Here is an 18,019-nt window from a genome sequence, read left to right on the forward strand (position 1 = left end):
GATCCAGAAAAAACAGAGGGGAACCCATCCCAGTGGACATGAAGGTATGTGTAAACTTGCAAATACTAGCCACAGGTACCTTTCAAAGGCCAACTGGAGATATAATGGGGATCTCACAGGCATCAGCATCCAGGGAACTACACCAGTTCCTGGATGCCATGTTTCCACATGCCAATGAGCATATATACTTCCGCCAAACTCAGGAGGAGTTGGCCAGCAATATGCATCTCTTCTACTATATGGCACACTACCCGGAGGTACTGGATGCGATAGACTGCACACACATACATATCAAGTCACCACCCGGTGAGCATGGTAGGCACTACATAAACCACAAGGGATACCACTCCATCAACTGCCAGGTCGTGTGCAATGCCCAGGGCATTATCATGGATGTGTGTGCTGGCAGCCCTGGAAGCTACCATGACTCCCACATCTGGCATGCCTCAAAGCTGCATCAGGTATTTGTCAGGGGGGACATCCCACATGGCCACCTTGTGGGAGATGCTGGCTATGCACTGGAGCCATGGATGATGACTCCCATCAGAAATGCACACACACCCATGCAAGAATGCCATAATGAGGCACACGCACAAACCAGAATCATTACAGAGCGTGTGTTTGGGATGCTAAAATCACGGTTTCATTGCTTGGGCATATCTGGTGGAGCCTTGCAGTACTCTCCAGGCACGTGTGCCCACATCCTCATAGTATGTGCCATGCTACATAATATGATCCTGCAGAAACAGCTGCAGCAGGGACAAAATGGTGAAGGCCCTCACAACCCACCACAATTGCCAAGGCCATCACAGGCACAGAAGGATTCAGACCACGAACACCCTGTGCCAGCCCCAGTAGGCAGACGGAGGCATGCCCAATATGCCTATTCCTTGGCAAAGAGGGAACGTATAGCACATACTCTGACAGTGTAGGCCCCTACAGACTGACACACCTCTCCACCTGCACACACAGTAAAATGGATGGCACACACACATGGCCACCTGTAAATTGTAATGTATAGGTGGCCTACTGTGTGAATACTACATAGGCAGCCCTCAACCATTGTACACACAACAGCTATTGGAACAAGGAATGTCTACACCTGAACAGTACATGCACCTATCAGCATATGTTGGTACTGTGTGCATAGGTTCCTAGGTACATCGGTAGGTACACGCCCAATTGTCAGAGGCCGTTCATCAATCAAGGCAAACAGTGTCTGCTGTCATCACCACATTGAGTAACCAACTGTCGCTCAGTGGAGCAGAGCCAGTTGTGGGATCCATGTGTGTAATCACTGTTCCCCACACACTCTGCATGGATTCCCTGGTGCGTTAATGAGGGGCTCCATATAATGTAATCATGGATGTAGTGGCGAAGCATGGGGTGTACCCATGACAGGTATCTGTCACCCCAGCATGCTACAACTATGGTTGTGTGAAGGTGTAGCACATTATAGTGTGTGGCTCACTGTGACATACATACCCAGTGCTGGAGCACATCCATTAAACATCACTTGGACATACCATTAATAGGTCTCATCCATATGTAAACTTACTGAGTTACCCATTTGATTGCAGTATGGAGTAACAGCCATAGTATAGTCCACACACAAAACACCATAACACGTATACAAATCCCAGATGCCCAAGTGGTAAATGCAGTGACTGTCGTGCATGTTCCCGCTCCCACGTCCTGCAACGAATGTAACGTAATCCCGAAGGCACGAATAATGCATGTTGGATGCAGGTCATCAGATCATGTTTAGCACATGTTAGTGGGAATATGCGTTGCCCAGTGCTGGTAAGCATCGTTAAAATATGACTATATGGATATACGCGAAACAGGGATAAGCTTCTCTGAATATCATGCAGATCACGGTCACTGATGTCCAGAACAGGAGAAACCAGCATTATTCATCCCTGTACTAATAGTGCCTGCTCTGAAGGGTAAAATGACCACTGCCAGGAGTAGAACACGCAATCATGTACACAATCACCTAACACTAAGCTAGCCAAGATGTACCAACGGCAGGTGTGTAATGTGACAGGTTCAAACAGAAACGTGCGGAGTCCAGGTAACAGTATACACTGACATGTACACAATGAAAGGTGTATTCTGCCTGTCACTTTCTCTGTCAAATATATATATATATATATATATATATATATATATATATATATATATATATTTATACATATCCATAATAGAGAGAGAAAGGGTGATAGAGAGATATATGTTGATATATACGGATTCAACTATATCTGCAAATATGTAGATAGGTCAATGACATGTACACAACCATGGAGGTACAAATAAATAGGATATTGCCAACTATGGAATGTGTCACATACCGACACGCATAATCAAGAGGCTGAAAGACCAAAAGAACACAGTACCGGAACACTAGAACCGCGTGTAATATTATCACGATATTAAAGGATGTTTAGTTATCGCTGCCAGTGTTGCGGTCCACGTAGGTACTGTGTTCAACTGTGTTTGTGATTGCCGTAGTCTGTGTATGTGTGTGTTGAGGGTGCTGTGTGCATTTCCATGGGACTGTAATGTGTGTGTATGTGTGTTTGCATTATGTGTCTCTGTTAGTGCTAACTCAGAGGTAGATCATTACGGTAGGTGTGGTTATAGCTGGCCGTAGGCATACGGTTACCACCTGTCCCACTTCAAGAGGGACAGCTCCTCCCTGGGCAGTTGTGTCCTGACAAAAAATATTAAAAAGGGCAAATGTCCAAGATTGTAGGACATAATTATGTCCCATATATTATGTAATAGTTGCATTAAATAGTTATGCCTGTATCTAAAAAACATAAATGTTACATGAAACATGATAAGTAGCTAAAGTGCTACAAGAATAAGTATGTATTCAGGATAAAAGTATGTGCTATCCTGTGTACTGACCGTGGGTATGCCTGTAAACACCGATGTGTGTCCTGCAAATGTCCCACTATGGCCATTTGAAAAGGCGGCAACCCATGCCAAAGAGGTTCAGTCACCAACACAACTGCAATGAGTGCAAATATCTGTGACAGGAATACATGGGACAGCTGTCATTTAGTAACATTCCTTTACATATCGCTGTATTTCTGGAGGTATGGAAGTATCAGCCTCACCTGCATACTATATAGAAACAAATTAACAACGGCCCAAAGTATAAGCCCGTAACAACCATAGTTTCAGTCTACTAACTGATAGGTCTTCAATTAGGGAAGGAGCCCACACACATATATGGAATAATTAGAAATGCAGTCCCCACAAACCTGTATATGCTATGTACACCCACCTACATCTCCCACACATGAAACAATAGCAATACAGACTGTAATAACATCACAAACATCCACTCACTCAACTGCATCTGCAGAAGCATTAACATATCTTGTGAGAGACACATTTGTAAAGGCGCCATGTGAAATCATAGCTGTTGTATAATGGAACAGAGAATGATGTTACAGGTTTTGTTTGCAATAGTCCCTTATCAGACGGTTGAGGTGACAGGTACACTCATATGTAGAACCACATACTCTAGCCGTCACACACAATCCATGGGGGACATGAATCCAAAATATCCGTGTCTCTACAAATAGTTGCAATTCCACACAACAAAACACATACAGGCCATCTCCCCGAAGGTAGGGCAAAAGGGCAATGCCCAAGTGGAGTATTCAATTATACCCCACTGTTGCTGCGTAATTGGCGAATGGAGTAGCTGCACAGCTGATGTGCATGTAATAATTTACTCAGGAACACCAATTGGCAGCAGGAAACCACATGTTACAGGTATCGACATATAGAAAGATGACTTGCCAGACATTCAAACCATATGCTCATACCATAGAACCATTTAAACAGTAAAGGTGTAAGAGAGATATTTACAAAAGTTTGGAATGCTAACAAGGTATGTAGAACACTCAGTATGTTAGTGTATGTATAGCCTGTTTTGTATTAATTAAAAGTGTCCGCAATGCATAAAGTGGGAAAAGGTATTATGTCTTGCTGAGCATAGTAATGCTTGTAGAAATTGTGTGCCCTGCTGTGGGCCACAAAGTAAACATCACAGACATTACAAGGGATGCCACATAAGGGCTTTAAACAGAACAATTCCACACCACCCGCCGTCAGTGGTAGGGTATGTCCAACAAGTACGTACCATAGCAGGGGATAGTATATGTTGATATACTGTCACAGTAGGCATGTGTATGGGCATATAACAACAATAACATGCCTAAGGTGGTCCTGCTGTGCAAGTATGCTTTGCATTATGTGATAATATGTAAAATATGTGTAACATACAGTATTGTAGGTAGATATGTCAGATATTCTACACAGCATAACAGTTATATCATGCAAACAAAAGGTATCGTACAATACACAATAACAGGATATATATGGCTTGTAGTCACGGGACACTGTAACAGCATGATAGCTAATCGAAATGGAAGAGCTACTCAATTAACCATGCACAAAGGACATGTGATAGCTTCACAGGTTCATAGTGAGGTACTATGCTGTCTGGCAAGTCTATGTGTAAGCCCAACTACAGTGTTTACACTGGCGGCACCTCTCTAGGGTAGTGTCCTGTCTGTGAACATCAGAGCCATGTGCTACCTGCACCTCTGCACAGTACAGCCACTGCAGTGATCCCTGGCATACATGTGTGTCTCCCATCCACCAAGTGAGGTACCTCATAAACAGTGCTACTGAGTGACCCTGCATGATGTATATAGGAATCATGTTCCAAAGCATGGTGAGTGTCTGATTTGGGAATGTAACTCTCAAGAACATCCTACTCATCGTTGCATTTGTGCACATATCCATGAACATGTTGTTCTCAGTGGCTTTTGCTTATGTCACTTATGTGGAGTATATCCATGAATATTGTTGTGGACATGGGCCCTGTATGTTCAGCAGAGGTCACCCCTGAGTATGCAGTATGCAAATGTGTACAGTCGTGGTGTCCGTAGTACTGTTGCATACGTCAACCTTCGGAGCTCAATAAACCTCATGGTGTGTTAATGTTGTGGTATGTAAAGCCATCACTGTTCTGTAAGGTACACCCTAAACGGGGTGTTGTACCCTTGAATGTGTGTATAAGTCAGGAGTTTAAAGGTACAATGGGTGCCTTTGTTCCAGCTACAAACCCAGTACAGATAAGGGTGGCCACATAGAAGGATATCCACGCCACATTGGCAATATGGCTATCAAAGGAGTGGGTACTACATATGTGTGTACTAAGATCCCGTATAATGTTGCATATATGTAGGGGACTACCACCTATGTGATAGTCAGTGGGTGTTTGGTGTAATCCAAAGGGGATGTTCATGCACCATGTGTCATGCAGCTTGAGGCCATGTTATCGACATCAGGTTTTCATCACAGTGACACCCTTATGGAGGGAGTCTGTATCAGCTGGTGGATCAATCATGGCACCTTGTATGCAGTTGTCTGGAAACCTAGTCAGGGGAAAGTCCCTCTGTGCTAGCCTGTACCACAGGGAAGCATATACCGAACATGAGGGGCCCTATGACTGAGGACTGTGGTATGCCAAGTGTAACTGAAATACAGTAGGTACTATGGTATGCTACCCTCATTGTGTGGGTCTTGTCCATGAGCCACTTTGCATAACATCCTGAGACGTAGGGGTCGATGTGCAGGTGGATGTGTATGTTGTCAATACCAGAATGGAGAATGGTGCTGAAAGCCAATGAGAGGACAATGTAGGCTGTGTGGACCCCCTTACCATCATCAACTACCCTGGTAACTGTATCAAAGGAATTCACCAGGTGTAGGAGCCATGGTCTGGCCCTAACAAGTCCAACCTGGGTGGCATCAAAGGTCTGGAGCCCACCAATGTCTCTGTGAATGACTTCCATGATGATGTGCCCCATAGCCTTGCAGAACAGTCCAGTCAGGTGTATAGGGCAACAGTCCCTCTGGTTCATTGTGGCGCCACCTGTGTGGAGTGTAATAACTGTTGCTGTGCACCATTCAGGGGCCACAATGTCTGATACAAGGCTATTAGTGAATCTGGTGGCCAAGTGGGGAAATATGTCATTCTGAGGTTTGTGTAAATCACAGCCTGGGATGTTGGACGGTCACATGGAGTCTGTGTTCCAGGCCTTAGAGAGTGCAGGTTGGAACTGTGTAGTTGTGACCACAGGGACCCCGTAATGTTCCTGCATGGAATATGGCCCTGTAGGGAGTGAGAGGGTGTAAAGTTAGCATTGAACCCATCCACCAGGATGTTGCCAACATCACTCAGTTCTGTAATGTTCCTGAGTAACCATCGTATGTCAGAGCAGATGTGGGTATTGCCATTGACTACCGACATACCTCCATAATGTTTTGTGGTACACCCTGGAATGTGTCACAGTAATGTTTACGTAGCTAGGTTTGGAGGATGTGATAAGGGATCCCGGAGCCCTACTGAGGCTGACCAGTGTGCTACCCCACCCATGGAATTGTACTCCACTTTGCAACAGCCTCCATGTTTTGTTGTACATTATGTCCATGGAACTGGACCCCCAGAGTGGCGTCCATTATCTGGTGGGCACCATCATGGCTCTGTTTGGAATAGCATGATCCATGCAGTCATGTAAGTGCTAATGAAGTGCACTGGGGTATGTTTCAGCGTTTGTATGTGCATTGTCTATCTGCACGGGTGTCATGACGTTTACTACTGCTGTCATAAGACGTCTGTAGTAGGTGTTGTACTAATCTTGTACTGTGTATGCCGTGAAGGGTGTGGTGCTGGGATGTGGATAACAAGGATGATTAGCATATGTTTGGAAACTACCAACGAGGGGATAACCACTGGTGTGGAACACCAGTGACATGTTAGTAATGTCCATGTCTAGGATATTGTTGGTCTTGGCGGTGATGTGTATGGGTTGATCCAGCCGAGTGGAGGTTATGAATCCTGGACAGCAATGGCCTAATCCATTGGTACATGAGTAGCTATCCCAGTTAAGTGTGGGGTAGTGTCAGTCGCACATCAATAGTACCTGTCTGAACCCTACTGTCCAGTACACCAAGAAATGAGGGCCGGTAACCGTGGGGTATGTTGTAGAATTTGTAGCATGTTACAATGTGTATAGCAGTTCTGGTCACAGTCAGTTGCACATGGATCACCTCTGAGGCATTGTGCTAAGTAACCAGCCAGGAGGTGTGTAAAACATAGTGAAATATGGACACACCTCAGCCATGGGTGTTCCGGTCCAGGTTACATGACTGAAATGTGTGGTCTGCGTATAACCTGTAAGTGCAGGTGTGCTCTGCGGAACCTAGAGGCAGGTCCCAGTCACTGCAGAGATATTGAAGTGGTCCATTATAAGGAGTGCTGTGCCTGCATGTTTCAAAGATGATGTCAAGCATTGAGTCACATGACCCCATGTTTTGCTTGCCTGTTCCCATTCTTGTGGTGAATGTTATTGGAAACTGTGCAAGACAGGCAGTATAGGAGCAGCAAGAGCCTTACATGTTATCTGTACTACCAGGGCTGACAGCTGCAGGTCATCTGTGCCAAAGCATCGTGTTTTGTAGACCATGTCATTCAAAGCGGACAGATACCGGATGCCTGTAGAATGACAGCAGAAGCACAGACAACTGTTGAAGTGAAACAGTCAGTTGTTGTACAGTGGTATCTAGTCTGGATGAATGCAGAATGCTCCTCAGGGCTTGGCCACACCTTCTGGGCTACAAGACCGGAGAGCCATTGCATGTCCCTGCACATGTAGTCTGGGAGGTTATATCTCAGGGCAGTCACGCTAACATGGAGTATGACAGTCAAATTGTACCTGGTGAGGTGTGGCATGGGTGCATCGGTTATGTTGCAGAACCAGTTACCCGACAGCTAGATGTAAGCGACTATCGCCTTGTGTAGCCTGCTGAGTGGGACATCAGTATGACCGCCTATAGAGTCACCTATGACTGGTGTGTTGGGTAAGTTATAACACCCTATTGGCTGTATTTGATGGGCACACATGAGTCTGTGGGCTATAAGTAATTGTTGTTGTGTTTGGTGATGGGGGCTGCCTCTGGTGCCTACACAGAGTATGGAGAGGTTCTGCAAATGTCGTACTCATACTATGTGTGGCCTGTGGTGGTGGAGATCTTGTGAGACTATATGATGAGTGGGGTGTGTTGCAAATGTTACATATCCCCACATGAATGTCAGGTACAAACTGGGTTGGTGAGAGCATTAACCCCAGCATGGCTACATATTTGCATCTCCCACAGGCTGTAGTGTCGTATGTTGGGAGGTGAGCATTGACTGTGTACATGAGACAATTTCTCTATTGCCACATGTTCGTCATATTCATCATATAGACAGGCAATAGCAATGGTACGTGACAGTTGGACATGCCTGTATATTCAACCATGTCTCACAAGATATGTGAGCTACATGTGTACAACAGCTGTTGTACTGTAAACAAGCTGGAAATGTAAGGACAGACAGTGTACTTGTAAGAAATGAGTTGGAATGGGTGCTATAGTAATTAGTAGCTCATGAAGTACTCACAAGTTCTGAACAAGTGCTGAGCATGAATATGCAATACAGATAGGGTGTTGGATAATATCAACCCACTGCAACCCACAACTGGAGATGACAGTCATAATTGGAGGCACAGCATTATTACCCTGCTGAGTATGGTCTGCAAGTTTATGAACGTTTATCAATGTAGATGTTAGCAGTACAGAAGTAGATGACAGTATGGATGATTTCATACTGCATAGCATACCTGTGACAGGTCATAGGACATCATCACCCATACCGTGTTCCAGCTACACTGAGTATACTACATGTACCTTCGTATGTCACAGGAGTGTTCTACCAGTGGCCTGTTGACAGAATCAACACTACAAAAGGTGTAAGAGTGACATGTGCATATCACACCACTGGCAGCTACAGTAAAACAGGGTTAATGTTTTGTACTCCCCCCTCATTGTAGCCCATACCACACAGACAAATGAGAGGCATCTGTGTATGTAAGGATGTGAATGGCCATGACTTAGGAGCAATAGCTGTCTCAGTGTTGTGGACAACATACAGAATGGGCTTTGTGGGTGAGGTGTGTGACATATGCGCACAATCTGACAGCTGATAATAGCATTGTCACTGCTAGGTGAATAACCCTGTACCCATTAACTACCACCTAGGCAGCGGTCAACATTATGGACACTGTGTAAGGGATGGTACTGTGCAGTTCACCTCCCTGAGTTGGTGACGTCTCCAAGCCTATTATGTAGTCATACGAGGCATCCATGTCATGACAGGGTGCCATCCATGAGCATGGAGATCATTGGACAGGCATACTCAGCAATCGGTTGACTGATATCGGATCACATATCACCTATAAGGGGTATTGGCCATGCGTGGATGGGCGATACCAGCCTTCACAATCCTCACCTCCACTATGCAGCATGCTGGCTACCTTGCATAAAGACATGTGCTACACTGTGATGTTGGACATGCTACACGTACATATCCTGATCTGAAGGACATACATCATGGACAGCCACCGTCCTACTACAAGGATCACCACATACTGGACAGATCCCTGTGCCATACATGTTACATACTCCCACCATACCATGCAACCTTGTCCATCAAAGCTGCACATGTCATCCCTGTCATATATGGTGTGATGACCACATGGTAGATGTATTATTAACTGTCTGGATCAGTAATGTGGCACTGATGCACCTCGCGGTGGCAAAATGGCTGTCGGATACAGCTAGGAAACCTTGCCCATACATGCTATAGTTGATAACCATCCCTGCGAATGACGTCCAGCTAGCCATTGTCCCATGTCTATCACATGTGCAACACAGGTATTCCGTGGCAGGATGTTGAACTGCTGTACAGTGCCATGTAGATGTATATGGCAAAACACATGCATGTAAAGGTTCCGTGCGTATGTGTGCATTGTCACTGCTCATGTCCATTAAGGCAGTGTATGTGTTGATATGTGACATATACACAGCATCAAGGTTAACAGCATCACTGTGGACACATCCAGGCATGTGCTGATAGGTAAGAACACCAGTACAGGCAAACAGACATGCCCACATCAAGACAGCATTCACATGGAGTATGAACAATGCAATGAGGTGACACACATATATGGTGATGATATCCAATGCATAATGGGTGTTACGTGTGTCACACAAACATGGCAGTTATGTCAGTGTCATGATGATTTGCAAAGATAACTGTGCAGATGTACTAGATTTAATACAAATGTATGTGCAGCTGAATCTCTGTACATCTCTGTGATACTGTGACCTGTCACCATCAGTATGTCTTCCAGATAATGCCTCATTCATGCCTGCCAGCGTACAGCTGCCAGAAGGATGATGTCCTCATCCCGTACCTCCATGAGAACTACGAGGTGTTGTTCAGTCATGTGCCACAGCATGTCCAGCACCATGACGACCTGTGGCAGGACCTTCGCAGGAGGGTTAATTATGTGCGTGGCCATAACTGCACCTACTGGCAGGTGCGCAGACACTGCATGGACTTGATACGACATGCAAAACAGCGTGCCACTGCAATCACCAGGGAACAAGGTGGAACAGGTGGTGGGCCACCAACCCAGCCCCCACTCACACACACTGAAGAGCTTCTGGCCAGCCTGGGGACACCCTCAAAACAGCATCCACAAACACTAGCTGCCATCATGGAGGTGGGTATCACCCAACCAATGAGCCTGGAGTTGCCTGATAAGTCACTACTGCACATATGACTATTATGTCCCATTTAGTTGCATGTGTCACTGTACAATATGTAATGTAACATCATGTGCAAGGTATGTTTACACACAAGCTGCATACTACAGTATGATAGCCTGTGTATGCACACATGTGCATACTATATGCTATTGTACAGGCGAATGTTTTAACATGCACAGTGCACCCTGTGGCTGTCATACAGTCATGGATAATGTTCAAACTACTGTGTCACCCCTATACAGGTACCTGTGGCGTGCCGCACAGACATCAGTCCATTGCAGGTGAGACTGTCATCAGTATCAGGCATGTTAATGCATATATCTATTCGCCATGTGTCCAGTTAACACATGTACACATGATGTATGGTCCAGTCATGATATACAGGTCGCATCTCCCATCATTCACACTGGCTACCCATGTGCAATATATACAAACAAAATGAAACACCAACATGAACCCACAGTATCTGTCATTGCTACATGTGTGGACAGCCGTTCAAATAACGGTGGAGGTGTTGTTCAGTGTAGGCATATGTACTATACATTGGAAGAACACATGTGTGGTACACAAACAGTACCACACAGTGAGCTGGGATATGGGCAGCCCACAGGAGTCACCATTGTGTTATGTGCCCCTGCAATGGGTGCACACATTGTGATGTGCCATCTGACATGTCCCAGACATGTAGTGCTCTGGCTGCAATATTGTCACACTATCCCATAATACATACCCCACATACCAAACATACAACCCGTTGTCTGCATAGCCCTGTGGACGGTGACATATCTGACATCTATGGGTGTATGTCATATGGGACTACACAGACATATGCGATAGACGGCCATCACAAACATTTGGCCAACACATGTTCACACATGGCCATGGAGGATGGCCAGAGACATGTAGCCACACAGTAGATGTGATGTGTATACACCCTGTTGCACATTGTCCACACATGGTCCAACTATAGCCTTAGTTGACTGATTATACAGTTGATGTGGTACACTGGACATCCTAAAAGCCTGTGCACAGCTAGTGGACGTGTCACGTAAGTCGATCATATAAGATGTGTTGAACATCATGACTGTGTCATAGCATGACAGTAGTCATCTCTACAGCTTCCACAGACATTGACACCACATCAGGCCACAGATACCGTACATTTCCCTTGCTGCTGCTGTAGGACATCACTGTCAGCCTTGCACCTCATGTGTGTGGTACATCAATGTCTTGTGGGACATGGTGTACTGACAAGTCTGCCATGTGTGGACATGGTTGCCAGGCATCTAAGACTCTGTAGTAGTTGTGCAGGGGTGTCATCTGTAGGTCTTCCAGTGACCTGTCACATGATGCAGCATGGTTTGGTGTGTATACACCTCAGCAACGTGGGTCACAATCCACAGTTATGTCATGTGTATGCACACAGTTATGGCTATGCAATGTGTGCATATTACACACTATATAGCAATATAGATGCCTCATGATGCCATGCAATGACACAGTGTCTGTACTTTACACTGTATAGCAATGTAGACGCCTCACAATGCCCTTCCATGCTCATGCACATTTGCTAAATGTGCTTTCTATCTGTAAGGCATACAGACAACACTGCAATGTGATACCCATTATAATGCTGTACATGTGTCAGGACACCATTGTGTCAGGCATGTAAGCATGGCAATGCACACGTCAGCAGATTACATGTCAAGGTCACTTCAGCCATGTGTACTGTTAACCTGTGCTGGTCCACATGGTGTATCACAGGGATGCATGCTTACTACCATGATTGTGTGAACTGCATGGCCACTGATATGACACCTGCTTGCTGTTGTGTGCAACCCAGGGAGGTATGCTAACTACCACTATTAATGTCTGAGCTGCATGCTATCTGCTGTATCACATGCATGCTGAATGCCGTCTGTCAAATCACATGCATGGTGTGTGTGTGTGTGTGTGTGTGTGTGTGTGTGTGTGTGTGTGTGTGTGTGTGTGTGTGTGTGTGTCTGTGTGTGTGTGTGTGTGTGTGTGTGTGTGCGTGTGTGTGTGTGTGTGTGTGTGTGGGTGTGTGTATTGTAATGTAGAGTCTTTCTTTGCATTCACAGGTGATGTAGGTGTGTTACCCTCCTGCGGTCCATCTGATGTTAGTGTCCCCACAGATACTAGCAGTGATGAACATATGATTGATGTACAGGCAGGGTTGTCAGGGGCTGAATCTGTGCCAATGGTTGCCATCCCAGCTATGTCCCCCTCTTTCCCGCACACACTTCTCATGCCAACACATACGCCATCACCAGTGGCCATAGAGGAAGGACAGTCAGCGTGTGTTAGCTTGGAATAGGAACATGTGGTGGCTACAGAAGGTGTGTCTCCACACCATGGTGTCAGTGTAATGACTGCAGATGTGCCACACAGGCATGTGGAGGTGCTGCTCATAGGAGGACCTCTGGCAGACATGCACCTGCAGGACAGAGCGCAGCAGCTGGTGTCACCAGACACATGTTCCAGACTGTAATGGCAGCACAGGCACATGCTGAATGGCAGAACAGAGAAGGGCAGAGGCTTCAGAGGGTTGCTATCCGTACTCTAAATGACAACATCCAGGCACTGGCAAATGCTCAACAGCAGATTGCTGATGTTCTGGACAGGCGATTGGGTGACATGGTTGGAATCCTTGACCGTGGCATGGAAATCCGCGAGCATGAGCTGTCTGTGCTGGAATATCTGGTAGGAGTGAAGCATAGGTCACATGGACGTAGGCCAGCTACACCACCTAGTACAGGTCAACGTGACCGAGCCACCTCACATGCCCGCTGCCATAGTGCAGGTAGCAGTAGCAGTGCAGATTGTGCTGCGCTGTCCACACCAGGACAAAGCTGGCCATGTGGACGTGGCTCTGGACATTCCCAGCAGGGACACGGTTCCAGTGGACATGTGTCATCGGACAGTAGCCAATCTGTACCTCCGCCTGGTAGTTCATAGGTTCATAGGTTCATACTAGGCTATCTGTGCTAGGGCATTTGTAAGCCTAGCCAGAGTGTGTTTGGCTTTCACCACCCATTTTAAATTAATTTTGCTATGCCCTTTTTCGAGGTTAGTATACTGTGCCTCTGTCAAACAGTGACACAGAAGTGATACCCGGGGTAAACCTATGATCTCCCATCCACTCATCAAGATTCCTCTTGAAGAGAGTCAGTGAGGGACTCTGCCTAACCTGGACTAGGATTTTATTCCAGAGTGAAGGGAGCCTATGGGTTATGAATCTGTCCCTCCAGCATGTCCTATTTATTTCAGTGCTGAGGTTCAAGTCTCTCGAGCGCATAGCTCGATGGGATTTGGATTTTCTGAGGTGCAGCATGTCCATTAATTCCGGGTTGGACATGGCTTTATATGTCAGGCACAGATCGCCTCTGAGCAGGCGGTATGCCACTGAGTAGAGCTGGAGTTTCTTTAACTGGGCAGCATATGGCATCTGTTTGAGCCCTATGATCCTCTTGGTGAGGTACTTTTGGTGTCTTTCCAGTTGCTGCAGGTGTCTGGTAAGGTACATCCCAAAAGGGGCATTGTACTCAATTATGGGCCTGATGAGGGATGAGTAAAGAGGCACGATGACCTCCCCTGATCTAGATGTGAATCCCTTCATGATTAGGTGGGCTATATAAAATGTTTTTCTAATCACTTTGGCCACGTGGTTGTCAAATGAGAGATTGCTATCAACTTGGGTCCCCAGGTCCCTAATTACTTCTTCTGTACTTAACAGATTACCACCTATGTGGTAATTTGTGGGCACTTTGTTTTTGCAAAGGGGATGACTATACACCTTTTGGCGTTTAGTTTGAGGCCATGGCTCTGGCACCAGTTGTCTGTTTCTATGAGGCCCTTTTGGAGGATGCTTGTGTCAGCTGGAGAGTCAATTATGGTGCCCAGTTTGCAGTCATCTGCGAACTTAGTCAGCCACAGTCCCTTCGTGTTGGCCTGTACCTCCGAGAAATATATACCGAACAAGAGAGGTCCCAGGACTGAGCCTTGGGGGACGCCACTTGTAACTGGTTTGGAGTCTGACATGGCTCCAGCAATTCTAACCATGTGGGTTCTGTCCTTGAGCCAGTTTGCAACCCATCTACTGACATAGGGGTTTATATTTAAGCTAGTGAGCTTATCTGTAATGCCCGAGTGTGGTATTGTATCGAACTCCTTTGCGAGGTCCAGGTAGGCTGTGTGGACCACCTTCCCCTTGTCTATGGCCTTGGTGACTGTTTCAAAGAAATCAACCAGGTTTAAGAGGCAGGATCTGCCCTTAACAAAGCCAAACTGGGTAGGATCCAGTGTCTGTAGGTCCCCAATGTCTTTATTTATGAGGTCCATGATGATCCTTTCCATAGCTTTGCAGACCAAGCTAGTCAAGTTTATGGGGCGATAGTTTCCAGGATCCATTGAGGCACCACCTTTGTGGAGAGTGACCACTGTTGCTGTACGCCACTCTTTGGGTACATATCCTGTAGTAAGGCTGAGATTGAACAGTAGTTTTATGTTTGGGTTTAGCTCTTCTTGGAGTTCATGTAGGATGCAGCCTGGGACACCATCTGGTCCCATTGATGCTGTGTTTTTTGCTTTGGAGAGGGCAGCTCTTACCTGAGCATCTGAGATGTCAGGGGGGCAGCACTCTGCTGGGATAAATATTTGCCCTTTTGGTGGGGTGTGGGGGGAGAAGTTTGCGCTGAACCTGTCAGCTAGGATGTTGGCAATGTCTGTGGGTTCAGTGTATTTTTTGTCATTTTGGACTAATTCTGAGCATATCTGGGAATTCCCACCCAGGTTCCTAACATAACTAAAGAAAGCATTGAGATTATCCTTAGTGTCCTGTTCAATTTTTCTCTCGAAGCTGGCCTTAGACGATTTTATGAGTGCCCGTAAATTTTTGCTAATACTGATCAGAGATGCCTTCCCTTTTTGGGATTTTGCTCTATCATGTTGTAGCTTCCTCCTTCTATTGTATAGTTTGTTTATGGCTGGAGTCCAACAGACAGGACGTCTGCCTTTGGAGGATTGGGTCTTGGCTTTATTAGGGATTGCATGATCCATGCATTCCTGAAGGTGTTCATAGAATGCATTTATAAAGGAATCTGTGGTCTGGGCCATATTTTTCACAGGCCCGAGGGCTTTGAAGGATTCCACCTCGGTTTTGAGGAGTGTGAAATTTGCTTTAGATAAGTTTTTCACTGTGGTTTTTAGGGCAGGGGGATTTGAGATGTGAATATCCAGTGAGATTAGTTTATGGTCTGATCTTACCAGTGAGGGATACATTTCTGGTCTGGGGCATAGAGTCCCCATGTTGGTGATGATCAGGTCCAGTATGTTTCCCCCTCTTGTGGGAGTGGTAACAAGTTATTCCATAGCATTTGAGTTTATAAATTCTAGGAACCTTTGGGCTAGGGTGTTGGAGCTAGAATAATGCTCCCAGTCTATGTTTGGGTAGTTGAAGTCGCCCAATATAATGGTGTTTGGAGAGACCTTCATATTTTCCAGTGTTCTCAGGAAGGCTGATTGGGGTTCCTGGGTTTGGGAGGGTGGTCTGTAGCAGGCTATAAACTGGAAGGCAGTTTTACCCACTGTTAGTTGCACATGGATAGTCTCTGATGCTTCGTGCTGTGACACCAACCTGGAGGTGTGGGTATCTTTGACAAATATTGATACTTCCCCTCCTTTTGTAGTATGGTCCAAGTTTTGGGGCCGAAAAGCCTGATATGAGGTATAACCTGGTAGTGCTGGGGTGCTCTCGGGAGCCTTGAACCAGGTTTCTGTTACTGCACAGATATCGATGTTCTCCATGCTAAGGAGAGTTTTGAGTGCATGCATCTTGAGGTTTAGACTTCTGGCACTGAGTAGCACTACTCTTAGTTTCTTATCCCTTGTGATACCTATGGAGGTGGGTTTGTCTTTTGAGCCTTGCCTAAAAAAGGCCCTATGGGGATAGCAAGAGCCTTTGCCAATATCTGAAAGCTCAGGGGTGACAGGTGCAAGCCATCCTTAGCGAAGCATCGTGGCTTGTGGAGCATGTCATCCCATGCTGACAGGCATTGGATCCCCTTTGAATGGCACCAATACTTAAGCCAATTGTTGAAATTGATCATCTTGTCTTCACATTGTGTCATCATTCTTGGTGAGGGTAAGATGCTACTCAAGGTCAGGGTCATACCGGCCTAGGCTACATGCTCAGAGATCTCCTCTATGTCTCTTTTCATGTAGTCCAGGGAGGTACGTCTCAGGTCATTCACACCAGCATGGACAATGACTGAGTCATATTTGTACTTGCCTTGCAGTGACCGGAGTGTTTGTGTTATGTGTCGGTTCCTAGCATCCGTCAGGCAGCTCACCGTGACCTTCTCCTTGTTCAGCCTGGTGAGCGGGACGTCAGTGTGCCTGATGGTAGAGTCACCTATTACAAGTGTATCAGGTGTGTTGTTTAACCTTAAGGGCTGTGACTGTTCGGCACACTGGCTTTGTGAGCTATGTGTTGCGTGAGTTTTGTTTTGGGGTAGCGGTTGCTTGGGTGTCTGCTTTGCAGGCACAGGTCACATGGCCGTGGCCAGACACAGTGAACTGTACATCCTGGTCTGTACAATCTGGAGCTGTAAATAATTCCCCTGTGTAGGCCTGGCAAAAGGCAGAACTGTGTGCAATCATACACGCACACAGCAAAAACATCTGTAGGGCACCGCTACACCCACATGCATAATGACCACACATGTCCAATCTGATAACCGGCCCTTAACCATACACATGATTTCATCCACTGGTGCAGCCTATGCCCCTGGCAAACATTATAACCCTGTGCATATGATGATGCCTGTGCCGCATCCCTGTCATCCACACCATCGGTGCAGGGACATGCTCAAATGGTCTGATGCACAAGGTGAACAGAATAGTGAGAGAAGTGTATATTACATTAGTTGTGTACTGTTGACATACACCAGACATACCATGTAGTACAGGTTTATAATGCATTGTTATATGTTCACAGTATGTGTCTTGGTAACAACAGTAACAGCATGTTGGTAATGATGCCCTGGTTCCCTCCTTATGGTCTACTTGCATGTGCCAACAAGTAGCAGTGTTTGCAGTTTCCCATGTGTAAATGTGGTGTACTCACAGGCATGTATGGCAATACCAGCATGCTATACGTAGCCGCAACCTGACTGTTAGAAAGGTTAACATACCACAGATGTCCACACATCTATTGATCCAGAAGCATGTGGGCTGTTTAATAGGCTAC

The sequence above is a fragment of the Protopterus annectens genome, chromosome 4.part0, assembly GCF_019279795.1.
Source record: "Protopterus annectens isolate FY-2018-M chromosome 4.part0, PAN1.0, whole genome shotgun sequence".
Taxonomy (NCBI): domain Eukaryota; kingdom Metazoa; phylum Chordata; order Ceratodontiformes; family Protopteridae; genus Protopterus; species Protopterus annectens.